Source organism: Acomys russatus, chromosome X (assembly GCF_903995435.1).
Source record: "Acomys russatus chromosome X, mAcoRus1.1, whole genome shotgun sequence".
In the NCBI taxonomy this organism is placed as follows: domain Eukaryota; kingdom Metazoa; phylum Chordata; class Mammalia; order Rodentia; family Muridae; genus Acomys; species Acomys russatus.
In genome coordinates this window covers 88146228-88160408 of record NC_067169.1, presented here as the reverse complement: position 1 = coordinate 88160408, position 14181 = coordinate 88146228, and the positions used below count along the sequence as shown (strand labels likewise).

Sequence of the window (14181 nt, the reverse complement as noted above, 5' to 3'; positions counted from 1 at the left end):
CTGGTTCCAAAAAGGGACTAAAAAAAAAAAAAAAAAAGAAGCGAATGAAGAGAAATGTTAGTCTTTCAAGTTCCCTGGAAGTCACTTCAATCAGAACTGGAGAGTAGGAAGTGACAAAATGCTGGCCTTCTTTGTCTGCATCTATGTGAGCAGAAGCAGCAGGCAGCTGAATCCCTGATATGTGCAGTCTGTCTGAGAACATATGCATAGCATGTCTTGGGGGCTGGGTAACTGCTACAGTGCCTAAATCTAAAATGGCTGAAAAGTATGCAATTTTCCTTCTTCTAGATTTATATTCTACATTTATAACAGACATCAAGACTTTGAAATGATTATCTCTGATTCTACTAGCTTGCCTAAATTGATTTATTTCTGCTTCCTCTTTGCACCATCTCCCTGGAATCACTCTTGTCACAGAATACATTTTTAATTTGACAGTGAGAAGAGATTCTGAAATTCCTGTAGACAAACTTCATATGATATTAACTGGAACTAAGTAGAGCAGTCCTATAGATAACTCTATGAACTTTCATGTTTTCACACTCTGAGGAGACAATTAGTACAGATTTGTCTTCTTGAGCCTTATGAAACACATTCTTTTTCCTATATGGTAATCATTATTTGGCAATGGACATGAAATATCTCATTTCTTTTCTTTAAACTACACATTGTGTGGCCTCAAAATATTGACTGCCCAACTCTGAAATTGCTTGCTTTTAAGATTTATACCATATGACAAATGCAGTCTCTATTGGGATGAGACTGTTGGAAAATGATCATATTTTATGTATGGAACCAAGGCCAAATTCTGAATTAATGATTGGTGATCACATGAATGTTTCAGAAGGAATAGATGAGTACAACTTGGTTTATATGTGGAAATGTAGGTCAGTTTCACTCCGTTTCTACTTGAATTTCTTTCATACTTTCCTACAGAAGTTTTCCTTAAATCTGAAACTAATTAATTTCCACTGTTTCAAGTTCTGACAGTTTTAATCTCCTTCCAAAGCTCACTTTAAAACTCCTTTTTGATGAATTTCTCCTCCCACTTCACTAGTGCATGCCATTATTTTAAAGCACTTTGTGAAGTTTTCCTGCTAAGTCATCACCTTGTTAAAAAAAAAAAGGTTTCCATTATGGCATCAACAACCCGTGAAGGAATAAATAAGTAAAGAAGCTTATGATAAGCAAAGAAGAATTTAAATGTCCAATAATAGCAAGCAAAAAGCAGCCATATAAAGAAAAGAAGCATTATCAGAAGGGAACTGTGCTTTCTTAATTAAGAATAGAGTAGTAGGCTCCTAGAGTAGCAAGAATGTCACAAGGCAGTTCTTCAGTAGAAACAAGTTTCTAATGGAATAATTAACTTTAAATAATGTGATGAGCATGTTTGTAGCCATCAGAGGAAATGTGTTTTTTGAATGTCTGTACTTTCCATACTATTTCAAATTCTCCTGCAAAATGTGATCCATGAAGTGTTTTCTATCATATACTTCTTTGCATGCTAATCTCTTAACTAATTAGAGAACAGAGCAGCATTCTACCTCCCAATACTTGATTATTTGGCTTTGCCGAACAGTTCACCACCTGATATTCTTTGCATTAAAAAATTTTATGCGTACATTTATTCATTCATGAATTTATTTGTGTATTTGTGTGCAGGTGTGTGTGTCCGTGTGTGTGTGTGTGTGTGTGTGTGTGTGTGTGTGTAAGTGTAAATGATCACGCATAAGCAAAAGTATGTATACAGAGCAGAGAACAATTCTTATGTATATATATGTATATTTTATTGTAATTTATTTACATTACATCTCTATTGTAATCCTTTTGCTCTTATCTTCCTGTTCCCACCCTCCCTCCCTTTTCTGCTCTATTCCCTTCCCTAGACTTCTGATAGGTGGGGTCCACTTTTGAGAAGTTGCCACTCCTTTCAGAATGTGGCTCCCAGGGATTTAATTCAAGTTTGGTGTCAGGTGCCTTTAACTGTTAAGGCATTGGTCCCTCTTACTTTTGAAGAATAAGAACAAGAAAGGAAAATTTCTGCACTTTTAGTTTCTCGTTTAACACTCAACTGATGAGACTATTTCATAAATTCTGCTCAGCCAATAAAGGCTTGTTTACACTGATTAGGTTCAACTGCGTGTAGACACTGGCTGTGGTTTTTACATTCTAAGAATATAGCAGAAGAGGTGGTTTTTCTGTTAATTGAATATATCTTATTAAAAATCAGTAATGCAAATATTCCAATGTCTACTTTTCATTGAAGTATGTTATAAAAATGCTTTGCCCTATTTGTAAGCTGCCTCTTGCCTTTCATATTTTGCTATGAAAATTTAAACTTCATTAAGCCATCAGTGGGAAACAGAATTTAAAGACTTTTTGCTCACATAGCACTTTTTTTTTTATTTTTTTGGCAGTTCTGAAGTGAAATGTGAACTTTGGTAGTGCTAAAATATCAAAACATGGTAGTCTCTTTGAGCACATCGTTGGAGGCCTTTTTTCTTTCTCTTTAATTGGCATATGACAAATCTATTTATCACAGCCCTTTCCTACTACATGTAGAAAATTGTTAACCTGTGGGAGTGACAGATGATTTTAAGAATGTGTAATTTTAATTGTTACTTCTTTTGTCACTTGGTTTGAAGACCTCATTAGACAATGGTAGTGCTTTTTTGTGACACTTCAACTTTCTGTCAACGTTTCTATAATAATCTCTTTTATCAAAAAATTCAGCCTTATTAGCTGAATATGTTTAGTATAAATTACAGCTTACCATAAAAGTCAGTTTTGGCAATTACATCTCAGCTCTTCATTGAAACTGAATTTTCATTGTGTTAATCTTCCCCCTAAATGCTTACAAGTTTTAGTTAACCTTTGCAAGGCCAAATTGTTTTCTAGTACATTACCTTGAGATAGTCAGTGAGATCTTGATTTTTATATTGCCTTATAAGTGTGTGGATATCTTTCTTGTAAGTAGAAGGCTGGTAAATCATAACCACATATAGGTCAAAAAATGCATCCAGATTCAGAGTTTGAAAATTTGGATCTTGGTTTTCCATCTCTATCTTTTTACCACTTCTCTCAATTCTTCCCTCTTCAACTAAACACGTGTTGAAATTCAGGGTAATGGCCATTCTCATATGTACATATTTTCCTTTCTCTAGACAGTGGATGTCATTCAGAATACATAATGAATTAATTAGGTATAATTTAAAAAAGTAAATGGTCCAGGTAAATTTTTAAATGAAAGAGTTCAACACAGATATTTCCAAGTAGTGATTAACTTTTTTAATTTAGTAAGAACTAATAAGTTTAAAGTAGTGGTCACCGCTTAGCCAAGATAATAATACTTCTTCTTAACAGTATTCAAAATAACTTCATTGTAAATTAAATTGAGTTTTCATTCTTCAAACAAAAATAAATTTTAAGTAAGAGAAATTTTTGTTGAATAATTTTAGGTCAGTTAATATTCAGCTGAGCATCATCTAAACACAGCACTTATTATCAATTTCCAGTTTAGTGTGTATCTGTAAGGTAAAGCGGGGAGCTAAGTTCTACCCCAGCAGATGGAGAGTGAAGAATTTAACCAAGCATTCAGTAATCTGAGTCTTTGTTTCTAGTAGGTAAAGGGATTCCAATAAAGTATAACACTAAGCAGGGGCAGACTGAGCAAACCACAAAGACATAATTAGAATATATACATGTTTGCCTTGAGCAAAAGTAAGAAGTCCCAAGTTCAAATCCCTTACATCCTGCACGTGCCTTGTGCGGGTTGTGGGATACGGAGCAACAAGTAGATTCTGAGAATTTTCTAGCAAGCTAGAATAGCTGACAGAATGAGATTCAGGTTCAGTGAAAGACGTTGGCTTAAAAGAATAACGCACAAAACAAAAGAGAAAGATGTCAGATTTTCTACTCTGGCCTCCATATGAACACTGAAAACCTACTTGGATACATATACATTTAACACACACACACACACACACACACACACACACACACACACACAAGTTCAATTTCTTGTTTTGTTATCCTTAATAGTAAATTACGATTTATGGTATGACCTATCTTCTTGAGACTTTCAGCTGGGCAATGGTGGCACATGCCTTTAATCCCAGCCTTTGGTAAGCAGAGACAGGTGGATTTCTGTGAGTTTGAGGCCAGCCTAGACTACAGAGCGAGTTCCAGGACAGTGAGAGCTGTTACACAGAGGAACCCTGTCTCAAAGAATCAAAAATCAAACAACAACAAACAAACAAACAAACAAAAAACCTCAAAAACAAAAAACAAAAAACTCAACCAACCAACCAAACAAGACTTTCTATAGGTCCATTGCATTACAATGTCATATGATCCTAGATGAGAATCTTAGTATAAAAAGTATGACTGACAAAGCTATTGAATTACTGAAAGAAATCATTGATACCTATTACCTATATACCAGCTGAGAGGCAATATGAGCCTGTATATTTCAGAAATCTTTATAGCTATAAGGTGCACACAAAGCATTTTTTATTGAATTGTTAACTGAACAGAAATTAATTCATATCACACTGCTTTCTTAACAGAAGAATTAAGTTATTTATCTTGGTTCATAAATCACACTTCTTGTTACATCATTGTGTCTGTGTATTATGTTGTGGAGTGTGTACCTGCAGCTAACCTTCATAGGAAAAGGACAAAAATAATTCCAAGGCCACCTGCCATGTTCTGAATCAGGCTTGGCATATATGACTTTAGGCAGGCAATTTTCTCCAGTTTATGTGAGACCCGATGATGTTATTGCAGTTTATTTGCCTGTAGAGTAAATTTACATTACCGAAAGATAAGTTTGACACTTTCATTTGTACCCAAACAGAGAGTGAATACACAATTTTTTTTTTGTTCTGCATCACCTAGTCTCCTTGATACAAAGTTGCTTAGTGAAGAAGAATTTTGTTTCTCAATCAATTTTCTATCTGCAAGCAAATATCCACTGAGCCAGTGAGAGTTTTCAAGGTAGTTGATAACTTAAGAAAACAATGAAAGGCTGCCCAAATAATCATGTCTTACATTCTGAGGATCAGAATAGTTGCTGCTGAAAAAATTTTCAATTCATCTACAGATCAAACTTTATTTTATACATTAAAGCAAACAGTATTCAAAGAGGCATTTTGAATATCAGTTTTCCTAGTGGTGTGACACCTCAAGTATTTTATTTTCTCCTTTCCTCCATCCACAAATTAAAATAAGATTTGGAAAATAGTGTGTCTAAGACTTACTTAGATAACTATAGTATTTTATTTAAAATAATTAAATATTATATTAATATAAAATATGGAAAATTCAGTAAGAGAAGCCAGCAATGTGCCTTGAATCACAGAACTTTCAAAGTTTTCAGCTGTTTTCATGTACCTTTTTGTCCAATATACATTTTATTCTCTTACACCAGGGAGTCTTTCACAGTCTTTCATGGTGAATAAATACTAATCCAAAGTGCCATAGAAGATTTTCACATCCATCTAGAAACATAAATATATTACTTGTGAAGCTCCGGGTAATAACTACTGACAGCCATTGTAGTAAATTAAATTTATTCTGAGACTGCTATTCAAGATAAGATACTCCATGCAAGAGATAGACAGCTATTGCTTCTATTTCAGATGGTCTTTTCTTATAATCTATGCTGAGTCTATGAAAGCAGTCACATATGCCAGTTCATACAACAAAATCAAATGTGCTCCTGTAGATACACATTTGGCAGTAGTGCTAATTACTAAGACCCAAACCAAATAGTCTTTCCATGAGATTAAACTACAAAGCTTTCATAAAAATAGCTCTACAAATAATAGGAAGTTATTCATAATTATAAGTAATAGATTATCATTTGCTAAAATTACTTAAAAGGAATTTTAAGGTCTCCGAATGTCCACTATTACACCCATGCCTTGTTAGGTATGAAGTACTTGGCTATAAGACCATCACTGTGTAACTCTGTGTGGTGGTTTGAGTGAGAATAGCTTCCATTGATTCACATGTTTGTATACTTATTCCTCCATTCATGGAACCCTTTGGGAAGGATTGGAATGTGTAGCCCTTTTTGAAAGAGGTGTGTTACTGTGGAAGAGTTTGGGGTATTAAACCACGCATATCATTTCCAGTCCCTCCTTTCTCTGTGTGCTTCCTACTAATGGATCAATGCTACTTCTCAGTGACATGCCTTTGCCTTGCTATCAAGTAATTTAACCATTGGAAACTATAACTCCCACAACTAAATGCTTTTTTAATAAGTTGTCTTGATTATAGTATTTTAGTATTGCAATATAAAAGTAACAAAGATCCCTGTAACAACACTACACATAGTCTTCTGTCATTGAAGAATAGCTGAGCTACTTGAGTCAAGAGTGAAATTCAGTACTCCATTAAATGCAAATGGAATAAATTAGGTCATGTTTAAATTATTCCCCAAGTCACAGGTAGTTTGTAAGAACATGTTGCATGCATTTTTCCTGATATCCTTGAATCTGTTTCTGTGCATTCAAAAGGTTAGTACAATAAGTATTTTGCTTAAGGCGGGAAAACCCAAGTTGAAAATATAGTAAGTATTATATAAAATGCCATCAAAGGCAGAAGTGGATTATTGTCATATTGCATTCTCATTAGAATTGTCCCTAAAGCATCATGGAAAAGAATAATCTTCCAGTTGGTCAGACTTTAAAACATGTCACAAAAAGTCCAGTTTGTTTTGAGGAGAAAATAGTCTCAAGAATTAATCTACGCTAATTCATAGACAGTAGCTCTTATTTATGATCAAGAGCTGACATGAATGTGACTAAAATCCTGATGATAAGAAGCCAAAGTTCAGATTTAGATAGATCTCTTAGAATGGTATTAAATTTGTGAATATTTGTGTCATGTCTGAATTTCTCAAGTAGCACTTAACACAAGGCAATGTTCCCATAATTGAGTGACTCATCATATTTTATATGTAATAACTTCACTAGCTATTAACATGAGTAATGTAAGAAGGGGTCTTGTTGACAGGTGGAGATGATGTGTGTGCACAACTACCTCCCTCCCCACCATTCCCTGCTACCTATCATCTGCACTGGGTTCAAGTTCCACCAATAGGTGGCAATACTCCTGAGCATCCTCTATATCTTGGAACATCTGTGACCTCTACCATTATGGAGAAGGCTTACAGACAGAGAATCATCTTTGTTGCAACAGAAACATATTCTAGATGTGAATTTGGCTTGCCACACTACTGCCAGAATCACCATAGAGGAACTTGCTGTTTATCAGGTTCAATACTGCTTCTGAATGAGGAATGAACTTCAGGTGGAAGTTGATCAGACAGATAACAAGCATTCCCTCATTCAGGAGGTTCTTTCCCAACTGCTGTCTTTAGTCCATACTTTGTGTTCAGCCTCAGTTCTGAAATTCATATCTTTGTGTTTTGGACCATGTAAATATGTGCATCTACTGTATTTAATATCAAATTCCCATGATTTTTAAGCCAACATCAAGCAACAGTCTTGCTTCTTAGAGCCTCTTTGGAATTTTGCTGCCATTTCTCTGATTAATTTAATCAGTGTTTTGCTGGATTCATTTACCTACTGGTACCAACTATTTACTACAACTGCAGGTACCATCTACACATTTTACTCTTTCTTATACCTCCATTGATCCTCTTACACATTTGGTTATTAACAAATACTTATTAAACCATATTATATTTAATTTTCTATTTGTAGTAATTAATAGATCTGATTAATATTAATAAGTGTATTTTTCTTTCAATGACAGTTTATAACACAAACAAATACACACATACACACAGACTAGTCAGAAAAAGAAAGTCTTCATTTCTTATTTAGCTATCAAAACTGGGGAGGCCTAGAAAGGTGGAAATAGAAGCCTTTCTGGCCTGAACTGACTAAGATTCTTGTATGAAGGAGAAATTAAGTATAAATCCAACAAGTAGCTATTCTAATCTATAGAAAATTGCTATAGACTTGAAAGATAAATTTTATCATGAAAAACTGAAGTGGAATTCCATATGTGTGAATATATAGGTACCATATCCATATCCCTTCATTTATATATAGCTGAATAATAACATATAGCCAAGACATATACAGTATCAAGGCAGTCAAAATTTTGGCATGGGTAAGGAAGGAGCTCATGAATTCCACCCTTAGTTGAGGCACAATTGGCAATTGATGGATGCTGGGGGAGGGAAGAGTCAATTAATTATTTTCAGAGATACAGGCCCAGAGTGGGTACCCATGCTGAATGGATGGTCCTACACCCATGTACATAGGACGGCACAAATTAGACTCTGAGTTAAATAAAAAAATTCCATGTTGTTGAAGTGGAAGATATGGGAATAATTAGAGGGTAGTGAATGGGGGAGTGAACTTGATTCAAACACATTATATGCGTGCATGAATATTCAATATGTACAAGGTTAATTTTTTAAAATATCAGAACATGAAGGATTATTGTTTGTGATCCATTGTCTAAAGTTAGCTATTAAGAATGTCACACCCAGAAGCAGAAAGACTCAAATGGTATATACTCACTTATATCTGCATACTAGCCCAAGGGGCATGTCCCACGAAAGCCTTCACTTACCAGGAAACTGGGACAGAGGGGAAGGCATCCTATTGGGACTCTAGATGAGAGAAGCATGGGAGAATAGCAAAGTAGAAGGATCCAGAGGGTCCTAGAAACCTACAAGTAGAACATTATGATAGGCAGATTTGGGCCCAGGGGTCCCGCTCAAACTAAGGCACCAGCCAAGGACAATACAGGAGGTAAACTTTAAACCCCTTCCCAGATCTAGCCAATGGTCAGAATATTCTCCACAGTTGAGTGGAGAGTGTGATATGACTTTCTCACGTACTCTGGTGCCTCACATTTGACCATGTCCCCTGGAGGGGGAGACCTGGTGGCACTCAGAGGAAGGACAGCAGGTTACCAAGAAGAGACTTGATACCCTATGAGCATATACAGGGGGAGGTAATCCCCCTCAGGAACAGTCATAGGGGAGGGGAATAAGGAGAAAATGGGAGGGAGGGAAGAATGGGAGGACACAAGGGATGGGATAACCATGAGATGTAACAAGAATAAATAAAATTAAAAAAAAATAATATCACGTAGAATAAATGAGCTATCTTACTATCTTATTGTTTAACTTTCAATATCTTAAGGGTTTCTTTTTTTGCGTCACACTAGGGTTTTTGTGAAAATAATTATCTCCAGGTTATTTGTTTTCATTCTTGAATTGGATGAAAATATAAAGTTAAAAACACCAACTGTTCCAACATATTTAAAAGTCACCATGTAATATACAATAGACTAAATTTATTTGCAACATAGGGACATTTTCCTGCAAATATGTCAAAAACCACCACTTATATTTTGTTTTCTAGAGTATTGGAACGCAAACACATTCTGTAATAATTAACTTCACCCAAGTGAAATATTGTTTCAGCTTAGTAGAAAGTGAATCCTTCCTAAAATATAAGTATGATGGGGCTGGAGAGATGGCTCAGTGGCTAAGGTCACTAGCTGCTCTCCAGAGGACCCAGTTCAACTCCCAGCACCCACATGCAGCTCACAATTATCGTTAACTCTGGTTCCAGGGATCTGACACCCTCACATAGACATACATGTAGACAAGCCACCAATGCATGTAAAATAAAATTAAATAAGTCCCATATATGTATACACATATATATGTATATGATAACCAGGGAAAGATGAATGTGGTCTATTGTATCATGATGCATATTAGTTAATTGATCTATGGGAAAACTGCATATAGTGAAGCCATTTACAGTTCTGGTGAAATGTTAAATTGACTAAATGATACCTCCTGTTCCCATAGGAAATATAAAGTAAAAGAAGCATGTTCTGAATTTATGTATATAATCCCTGAATTTAGGGGGGTGAAGAAGGGAGATTATGAGATTAAGGTCGACCTGGACCTCATAGGGAATAGCAACAAATAAATAAGAAATAAAAAACATAAAATTGTGCTTGTTCATCTTAAAGATTCAGCTGTGTTTATTTTTCTTGTCTTTCTTTTCTGTTTAATGTTTTTTGTTTTGTTTTGTTTGTTTTGTTTTCCTACTTTAAATTTTGAACTCAAGGGTTTAGAATTGCTAAGCTAATGCTGCACCATTGAGCTGTACAGTCATCCATAAGATTCATCTTAAAAATGTATTAAGAATGACATTTGTTGATTGATTGATTGTGTGTGTGTGTGTGTGTGTGAGAGAGAGAGAGAGAGAGAGAGAGAGAGAGAGAGAGAGAGAGAGAGAGAGAGAGAGAGAGAGAGAGAGAGAGAGAGAACAATTTGGATTTCTACTCTTAATATAAAGTATTATACCCATCAATTCAATTATAACACAAGGTTTACTTCCAATACTTTGAAAGTGCTATTGCAAGCTTCTTAGGATAGCTAAGTAATATAAATTAATTGTTAGTTAGATGATAGTCATGCCAATTACTAGTCTATTTTTGTCACAGGAACATATATCCTAAGTTTAACAGATAGGTATGATTCTATAGATAGATATGGTAAGATAGTTAGATAAAGTCTTCAAAAACTTCAGAAACCTACAGAATATGGCATCTGAAGATGTTTTTTATTAGTTTAAAGATTATTTGATAATAAGACAGGTTAACTCCTGGCAACACCCAGCCTACCTCAAAGAAGATGATGAGCATCAAAGAATCTCCTTATAGAGATGGCTTCAAATGGGGCAAAGCAGCCACTGGGGAAAATGTCCTAGTTTTGACCACAGAGAGAATTCTGCCTAAAAATGGGCAAGCTTAGATAAAGTCAGAGTCGATGGCCGAACTCTGCTAAGGCATGGTAAGCAGGTCCTCAAAAGTTCCTGCCTCACAAATATGTCTGTCAGATATATTGGGCCAGAAAGCTGAAGAAGATGCTCTAACATTATAGAGAGTTTTAGGTGACTGTTCAGGCAGCAAACTGTCTCTGTCATCTCTTAGGTTTAGAAGTGCTTGTCTACACTTCCTATTTCAGTGATAATTTTATTCCTTCCCAAGTCTATGATAGTATTGAAGACTAGATAATTATAGTTTCACTTAAGCTTAAATTGTTCAGTATTTAATGTTTTAAGCTCTAATAAAAATTTTTAAGTTGATAAATACAAGATATAGGAAGGAATGATTTAGGTACAAACTATTAAATTCACATAGATAGGGTAGAAAGTATTTTCTTCAAGATTGCCAAATACAAATGAGATAAATATTTTGAATTTAGCTTTTACATATGGCTTGTCTGATTACTTCACAACTGTTTTTACTTATGTAGTTTATTATAAATAAACGATGTCCATATTAAGAAAATAAAAGGACTACACTCATTTATGAAAACAAAAACCTAGTAGAAAAGGCAGAACTACTGTATATTCTTAAACTGTGGTTCTGATTACTGTTAACTGTCAACTTGACAGAATCTAAAGGCACCTGAGAGGTGAATCTCTGGACATGTCTAAGGGGGGGGGGTTGTCTTAAATTAACCAGGAAGGAAGACCCATGTGCTGTGGATGGTATTAATTTCTCATGGTGGAGTTCCTGGACTATGGAAAACACAAAAAGCTAGTTTAGCATTAACTTGCTTGCAATATGTCCAGCTACTTCAAGCTGGATTTCTCTACCATGGTGGCCTGTGCCTTGAACTGTGAGCCCAAATAAGCCTCTACTCTACTCAGATGTTTTTATCACAGCAACAGGAAAAGAAACAAGAGCTACTGGATTGGGATTTCAGAGTTGGGTAAATAAAACATAACAGTTTTTAAAAGTCTGTTAGTTGCTCATTGAATGAGCTGGCAGCTTTTGCGGGTTTGTGTGGTCTCGTTGTCAGTACAGCTGGGCCTACGCATGAACAACCATGTCTAAGGGACCTGCAGTTGGCATTGATCTTGGCACCACCTACTCCTGTGTGGGTGTCTTCTAGCATGGAAAGGTGGAAATAATTGCCAATGACCAGGGTAACTGTACTACACTGAGCTATGTTGTTTTTACCGACACAGAATGATTGATTGGGGATGCTGCCAAGAATCAGGTTGCAATGAACCCCACCAACACAGTTTTTGATGCCAAACATCTGATCGGACCTATGTTTGATGAAGCTGTTGTTCAGCTGTTCAGTCTGATATGAAGCACTGGCCCTTCATGGTGGTGAATGATGCTGGCAGGCCCAAGGTCTAAGTAGAATACAAAGGGGAGACAAAAAGTTTCTACCCAGAGGAAGTGTCCTCTATGATTCTGACTGAGATGTAATAAATTGCAAAAGCCTATGTTGGGAAGACTAATGCCGTGGTCACAGTGCCAGCTTACGTCAATGACTCTCAACAACAGCCAACGAAAGATGCTGGAGCTATTGCTGGCTTCAATGTACTTCGAATTATCAATGAACCAACTGCTGCTGCTGTTGCTTATGGTTTAGATAAGAAGGTTGAAGCAGAAAGGAATGTGTTGATTTTTGACTTGGGAGGTGGTAGTTTTGATGTGTCAATCCTCACTGTTGAGGATGTGATTTTTTAAGTCAAGTCAACAGCTGGAGACACCCACTTGGGTGGAGAAGACTTTAATAACAGAATTATCAATCATTTAATTGCCAAGTTTAAACAAAATCATACGAAGGACATCAGTGAAAAGAAGAGAGCTGTCAGGCGTCTCCGTACTGCCTGTGAATGGGCTAAGCACACCCTCTCCTCCAGCACACAGACCAGTATTGAGATTGATTCTGTTTATGAGGGAATCGACTTCTGTACCTCCATTACTTGGGCTTGATTTGAAGAATTGAATACTGACCTATTCCGTGGCACACTGGACCCTGTAGAAAAGGCCCTTTGAGATTCCAAACTGGACAAGTCACAGACCCATGATATTGTCCTGGTTGGTGGTTCTACTAGATTCTCCAAGATTCAGAAGCTTCTGCAAGACTTCTTCAATGGAAAAGAACTGAATAAGAGCATTAACCCTGATGAAGCTGTTGCTTATGGTGCAACTGTCCAGGCAGCCATTCTATTTGAAGAAAAGTCTGAGAATGTTCAGGATTTGCTGCTCTTGGATGTCACTCCTGTTTCCCTTGGTATTGAAACTGCTGGGGGAGTAGTGACTGTACTCATCAAGCACAATACCACCATTCCTACCAAGCAGACACAGACTTTCACCACTTACTCTGACAACCAGCCTGGTGTCCTCATTCAGGTGTATGAAAGGGAAAGAGCCATGACCAAGGATAATAACCTGCTTGGGAAATTTGAGCTCAGAGGCATACCTCCAGGACCCCATGGTGTCCCTCAGGTTGAAGTCACCTTTGTCATTGATGCCAATGGCATTCTCAATGTTTCTGCTGTAGATAAGAGCACAGGACAGGAGAACAAGATCACCATTACCAATGACAAGGGATGTTTGAGTGAGGAGGATACTGAGTGTATGGTCCAATAAGCTGAGAAATACAAAGCTGAAGGTGAGAAGCAGAGAGATAATGTTTTCTCCAAGAAATCACTGGAGTGTTATACCTTCAACATGAAAGCAACAGTTGAAGATGAGAAACTTCAAGGCAAGATGAGGACAAACAGAAGATTCTAGACAAGTGTAATGAAATCATCAGCTGGCTGGATAAGAATCAGACTGCAGAGAAGGAAGAGTTTGAACACCAGCAGAAAGAACTGGAAAAAGTTTTCAACCCCATTATTACCAGGCTGCACCAGAGTGCTGGTGGCATGTCTGGAGGGATGCTTGGTGGCTTCCTTGGTGGGGTAGCACCTCCATCGGGTGATGGTTCTTCAGGCTCCACCATTGAGGAAGTAGATTAAGTCAGTCCCAAGTAGAGGTGTAACATTCTTCCACAAGGAAACATTTGAAGGACTCAATTTTATTTAGCAAGTTACATGGCAGTTAAATTCAACTGGGCATTCTCAATACTTGAACATGGAACATGAGCACAGGGAAAGAACATTGCACTTTTTAACACTATATCTCTCCTAAGTAGAAAATGCAATGTCTAATAAAATTATTTAAATTGGCAACACACACATACACACACACACACACACAAAGTCTGTTAGTTTAAGGACATGAAGATGTGTCTGCCTACATTTTGCTTAAAGGTAAATAACATATGATATTGTCATGTGATGTAATTTT

The 14181-nt window shown here is 36.4% G+C and overlaps 1 pseudogene; it reads left to right on the top strand.

Annotated features, from left to right (window-relative positions):
• The first annotated feature begins 11914 nt into the window (after nt 1-11914).
• On the top strand, nt 11915-13850 carry LOC127184764 (heat shock cognate 71 kDa protein-like; annotated as a pseudogene).
• The last annotated feature ends 331 nt before the right edge of the window (nt 13851-14181 follow it).